Source organism: Ammospiza caudacuta, chromosome 29 (genome assembly GCF_027887145.1).
Source record: "Ammospiza caudacuta isolate bAmmCau1 chromosome 29, bAmmCau1.pri, whole genome shotgun sequence".
Lineage (NCBI taxonomy): Eukaryota > Metazoa > Chordata > Aves > Passeriformes > Passerellidae > Ammospiza > Ammospiza caudacuta.
The window spans coordinates 3045463-3051963 of NC_080621.1; the positions used below are offsets into that span (position 1 = coordinate 3045463).

The 6501-nt window shown below is 44.7% G+C and overlaps 1 pseudogene; it reads left to right on the forward strand.

Moving 5' to 3' along the window:
- The first annotated feature begins 1008 nt into the window (after positions 1 to 1008).
- Positions 1009 to 2065, forward strand: LOC131569181 (cytochrome b-like; annotated as a pseudogene).
- The last annotated feature ends 4436 nt before the right edge of the window (positions 2066 to 6501 follow it).

The window sequence follows — 6501 nt, forward strand, 5'->3', positions numbered from 1 at the left end:
GTTATCGCCAATGCTTACTAATCCAATCACTTAACACTTCTTTGCATTCTCCTCCTGAGGAATTGGATCTTTTTGGAAGTACAAACGCCAGTATGTCTAACACGACAGCTGGCGGATGGTTTAGCTTCAAATTTTCGGATGCTCAGAATTTAAACCAACCTAAAGAAACATGGGCCACCCTAGATTGATCCCTGAATGTGAGTAAATTCTCTCCGCAGCATTACAGTCAATGTAACGGCACAAATATCACCGCACCAATGAAATTACCCATAGGAATATTTTTGATTTGTGGAGACAGGGCGTGGAATGATATACCAGCCAAACCACAGGGTGGATCCTGTCATTTGGGGAAATTGTCATTGTTTCACCCTAACGTATCCTTGCTAATGCAGCTGAGTCTAAATTCAAACAGGAAGAGACGTAGCATACATGACTTAGACTGCAGCCAGATAGGAGATCCACAGTTTTGGGGTACATTCAAACAAGTGGTAGTTTCAACTATCTTGCCAGGAGGATCTGCCAATAAAGCTATGAATTTAGCAAAGCAATTAGGGTGCTGGGCAAAGGATGAGCTAAACAAGACATCACAAATTCTAGACATGCTAACCGCAGATGTGCAGAGTGTTAACCATGCTGTTTTGCAGAATAAAGCTGCTGTAGATTTTTTGCTCTTAGCACAAGGGCATGGATGTGAAGAGTTTGAGGGAATGTGTTGCATGAATTTGTCTGATCATTCGGTGTCCATTCCCACTAAGATAAAAGAACTGCAACAGGGACTTCACAGTCTCAAGGAAGAAGAAGGATTAGGAATTGGTGAATGGCTTAAAAGCTTAGGACTTGGGTCATGGCTGAGGAACATTGTGATCTATGCCATAGGACTTCGGAGTGTAATTTTACTGTTTTTGCTTATTTTGCCTTGTATCTTTAACTGTATTCAAAACATGGTCAGCCGTACAATAGCAAAAACCTGGCACACTAGTCTTCTTGCTCAAGAAGAAAACGGGGGAAATGTGGAGGATATTATTAATAACCAATCTAGCCTTCTCCTCTGTCGCTCACATATGCCGAGACGTACAATTCGGCTGACTCATCCGCAACCTCCACACAAACGGAGCCTCCTTCTTCTTCATCTGCATCTACCTACGCATCGGCCGAGGACTCTACTACGGCTTATACCTGTGGAGGATATTATTAATAGTTGGTTAGCTGAGAAAGGCCATGCTGACATAATGCCGCTGGTTAAGCTGAGAGAGGGAAGTCAGCAGTCAGTAAGCTGAAAGGAGAAGTCAGCAGTCGGTGACCAATGACAGGCAAGGAAAGACTGCCCTTGCTGCAACATGAGGATAGGGAAGAGAGATTCTTCCTGAGAATATGTAGAAAGTATCAAAAGTATAACCATAAGAATGCAGAAGTAGGCGTAGTTGCTGATATGTAACTAACCAATCCTGAGCTCAACTTTTGCAATATGTATGAAGCTCATTATGAACTGTATTTACCCTGCTGTACTAATCAATAAAATCGGGCCTGTGATGATCTAATTGATGTCCTGGTCTCCTTCCGTCGACACATACCTAAACAAAGAAACCTGAAACATTGGAGTCATCCTCCTCCTAACCCTCATAGCAACTGCTTTTGTAGGATATGTCCTACCGTGAGGCCAAATATCATTCTTAGGAGCTGCAGTAATCACAAACCTATTCTCTGCCATCCCTTACATCGGGCAAACACTAGTCAAGTGAGCCTGAGGCGGGTTCTCTGTTGACAACCCTGCACTGACCCGATTCTTTCTCTCCACTTCCTCCTTGCCTTCGTCATCGTAGGCCTTACTCTTGTCCATCTCACCTTCCTCCACAAAACAGGCTCAAACAACCTGCTAGGCATTCCCTCAGACTGTGACAAGATCCCCTTCCACCCATACTACACCATCAAAGACATCCTAGGATTCGTCCTAATGCTCTCCCTACTTGTCTCACTAGCCCTATTCTCCCTCAGCCTCCTAGGTGACCCAGAAAACTTCACCCCAGCCAACCCACTAGTCACCCCTCCTCACATCAAACCCGAGTGATCTTTCCTATTTGCTTACGCCATCCTCCGATCCATCCCAAACAAACTAGGAGGCGTAGTAGCTCTAGCTGCCTCAATCCTCATCCTGTTCCTCACCCCACTACTACATACATCAAAACTATGATCAATACCCTTCCGTCCCCTATCACAAACCCTATTCTGAACCCTAGTCGCCAATGTCCTCATCCTAACCTGAGTAGGCAGCCAGCCAGTAGAACACCCCTTCATCATCAACGGCCAACTAGCCTCATTCACATACTTCACAATCATTCTAGTTCTGTTCCCCCTTGCGGCCGCCCTAGAAAACAAGCTACTTTAATTAACTCTAATAGTTTATAAAAACATTGGTCTTGTAAGCCAAAGATTGAAGACTAAACCCCTTCTTTAGAGTTACCCCACCACACACCTCAGGAAGAAAGGACTCAAACCCTCTGCTCCAATTCCCAAACCTGGCATTTTTCACTAAACTACTTCCTGACCCTGCTGCTAAAGAGCTCGAATCGCCCCCCGAGACAACCCCTGCACAAGCTCCAACATCCTAAACAAAGTCAACAACAACCTTCACCCCCCAATCAAAAGCAATCCCACCCCCTCTGAATACAACACAGCTACCCCACTGAAATCCAACCGGACCGACAACAAATCCCCACTATTCACCATCCCCTTGTCCATCAACAACCCCAACACACCCCCTATAACAAGCTCCACCATGACAACCAACCCCATCCCAAAACCATAACCAACAACACCCCAGCAACCCCAAGCCTCCGGATAAGGATCCGCTGCCAGCGACACTGAATACACAAACACTACCAACATTCCCCCTAAATAAACCATAACAAGTACCAAAGAAACAAAAGGGACCCCCAAACTCACTAGTCATCTGCACCTTGCAACCGCTGCTACGACCAGCCCCAACACCCCATAGTAAGGAGACAGGTTAATGCAACCTCCAACCCCCCTAGAACAAAACTCAGCCCGAAAAACAGAACAGATTCTATCATAAATTCCCACTTGGCCTCTCTCTGAGATTTACGGCCTGAAAAGCAGTCGTTACAAAATTTAACTATAAGAACACCTAAATACGTCCTTCATTCCCTCCCCCATCCCCTTACCCCCCCCCCCCTTCCCCCCCTACCCAGCACGTTTTCTTCTTGCTTTCAGGGTATGTATAATAATGCATCGCACTCTCTGCCCCATCAGACAGTTCATGAAATGTAGGATAATCCACATTACACGTCAAGCTCTTCCACCAAAAACCCAAACGGATGGTATTCGTCCAGCCTACCTACCAGGCACATTATTGCTTCAGGTACCATACAACCCAAGTATTTCTACCCAAGTCCAAGCCGCAAGTGTCACCCAAAGACCCAGGATCTTACCTAATGTACGCAACACCCAACCTAGAGAACGAGGAATGTCCCAGTACACCTTTGAATTCCCCTAGTCTACAGGATTAGCCCACCTCCTAGGTAATATTCTCAGCCAAAAGCCTTCAAGCACTCCCAAGCCAGACATGGTTATCTTTTGATCGCATTTCTCACGAGAACTGAGCTATCAACATCATATGTGCTTTAGTTTATTGCCGTCAAGCACATACCTCTCCTATACTTGCTCTTTTGCGCTATTGGTTGTAACTTCAGGATCATAACTTGCTTCATTCCTTCCTCCTTGCCCTTCACAGATACAAGTGGTCGGTTGAATACTCCTCCCTAACTTCATTACCTCGGCATCCCGACCTCTTGCACTTGTTTTCTTTTAGCGTCTCTTCAATAAGCCCCTCAAGTGCAGAGCAGGTGTTATCTTCCTCTTGACATGTCCATGACATGACCGCCAAGCATATGAATCCCCTAACACCCAGAATGTCATGATCTAACGGATAAGGTTGTCGCAAACTTGGCACTGATGCACTTTGACCCCATTCATGGAGGGCGCGCTACCTACCTCTAGACAGCAGATAGTGTAATGGTTGCCAGACATAGTAATTATTTTATCATTCACTAGGAATTAACATTTAAATTCCGTTTTATGCATCTGTTTTTTTATCTAGACTTTTTTTTTTCAAATAACTAAGCCACATATCCCTACATTGTCCAAACTACTTACCATCAATACACTTTCAATTAACTTTCCTCTATATTCCCTACTGTCAAAAATAATAACCAGCCACCATCAACACTCCCCTAACCACCCCCAAACAAACATAATATTAATCCCAAAGCTAGCCCCTCTCCAAAAACCGAAACAAACCACAAGTCATGATGACAAACCATCAACCAGCTACCCACCAAATTTCACGTCCTTGTAGCTTATAGAAAGCATGACACTGAAGATGTCAAGATGGCTGCCACACGCACCCAAGGACAAAAGACTTAGTCCTAACCTTACTGTTAGTTTTTGCTAGGTATATACATGCAAGTATCCGCGCTCCAGTGTAGATGCCCTGAACACCTCAATCAGGGAGATAGGAGCGGGCATCAGGCTCACCACAACCGTAGCCCAAGATACCTTGCAATTGCCTCACCCCCACGGGTAATCAGCAGTAGTTAATATTATGCAATGAGTGTAAACTTGACTTAGCCATAGCATATCCAGGGTTGGTAAATCCTGGGCCAGCCACCGCAGTCATACAGGAGACCCAAATTAACTTTATAACGGCATAAAGAGTGGTCACATGCTATCCAAGTAGCAAAGGTTAAAAAGCAACTGAGTTGTCACAAGCCCAAGATGCCAAAAAGGCCTCCCCATCAAAGAAGATCTTAGAACAACGATTAATTGAACTCCACGAAAGCCAGGGCCCAAACTGGGATTAGATACCCCACTATGCCTGGCCCTAAATCTTGATGCTTACACCTACTAAAGCATCCTCCTGATGCTTTAAGCACCAACGCGTAAAACTCTAAGGACTTGGCGGTGCCCCAAAGCCACCTAGAGGAGCCTGTTCTGTAATCAATGATCCACGATATGTCTGACCATTCCTTGCCAAAACAGCCTACATACTGCTGTCACCAGCCCACCTCCCCTGAAAGCTCAACAGTGAGTTCAATAGCCCCACCACGCTAACAAGACAGGTCAAGGTATAGCCTATGGAAAGGTAGCAATGTGTTACATTTTCTATGTTAGAACATAGCGGCAAAGGGGTATGAAATAACCCCTGGAAGGTGGATTTAGCAGTAGAGTGGGACAATGGAGCCCTCTTTAAGCTGGCCCTGGGGCACCTACATACTGCCCGTCACCCTCCTCGCAGGCGCCCCCCCAATGAACTAATAAGCTACTTAGCCAAAGATGATGTAAGTTGTAACAAGGTCAGTGTACCAGAAGGTGCACTTAGGCTACCAAGACGTAGCTTCAGCAAAAGCATTGAACTTACACCTGAAAAATGTCTGCTAACACCAGATTGTCTTGATGCCAAACTCTAGCCCAATCGACATGATCTGGAATAACAAAGCTACTCCCCCGCACCCAACTAAAGCATTCACTATTCCCAGTATAGGTGATAGAAAAGACACCATTGGCGCGATAGAGACCACGTACCGTAAGGGAAAGATGAAATAATAATGAAAACTAAGCTATAGACAGCAAAGATCAACCCTTGTACCTTTTGCATCATGGTCTAGCAAGAAAAATAATACAAAATGAATTTAAGTTTGCTACCCCGAAACCCAAGTGAGCTACTTACGAGCAGCTATTATTGAGCGAACCCGTCTCTGTGGCAAAAGAGTGGGATGACTTGTCAGTAGAGGTGAAAAGCCAATTGAGTTGGGTGATAGCTAGTTGCCTGTGAAACGAATCTAAGTTCACTCTTAATTCTTCTCCAAGGAAAACCTACAAACCCTAATGAAGCGAATTAAGGGCCATTTAAAGGAGGTACAGCTCCTTTAAAAAAGAATACAATCTCTCTGAGCAGATAAATACTGGGTTTTCCAACTGCATTGTGGGCCCTCAAGCAGCCATCAACAAAGAGTGCGTTAAAGCTCTACATTACAAAAATATAAGAACCTTATGACTCCCTCCCCATTAACAGGCTAACCTATATTCAAATAGGAGAAATAATGCTAGAATGAGTAACCAGGGTCCTCCCTCTATGACACAAGCTTACATCTGTACATTATGAACAAACCACCAATATACGTCAAATCAAACAAGCACAGTATTAAGTATCTTGTTAACCTGACAGAGGAGCGTCCATTAAGAAAGATTAAAACCTGTAAAAGGAACTAGGCAAACCCATCAAGGCCCGACTGTTTACCAAAAGCATAGCCTTCAGCAAATGCAAAACAAGTTTTGAAGGTGATGCCTGTCCGGTGACTCACGTTCAACGGCCGTGGTATCCTTACCGTGCAAAGGTAGTGGAATCAATTGTCCCACAAATCGAGACTAGTATGAATGGCTAAACGAGGTCTTAACTGTCTCTTACCAGTAATCAGTGAAATTGAT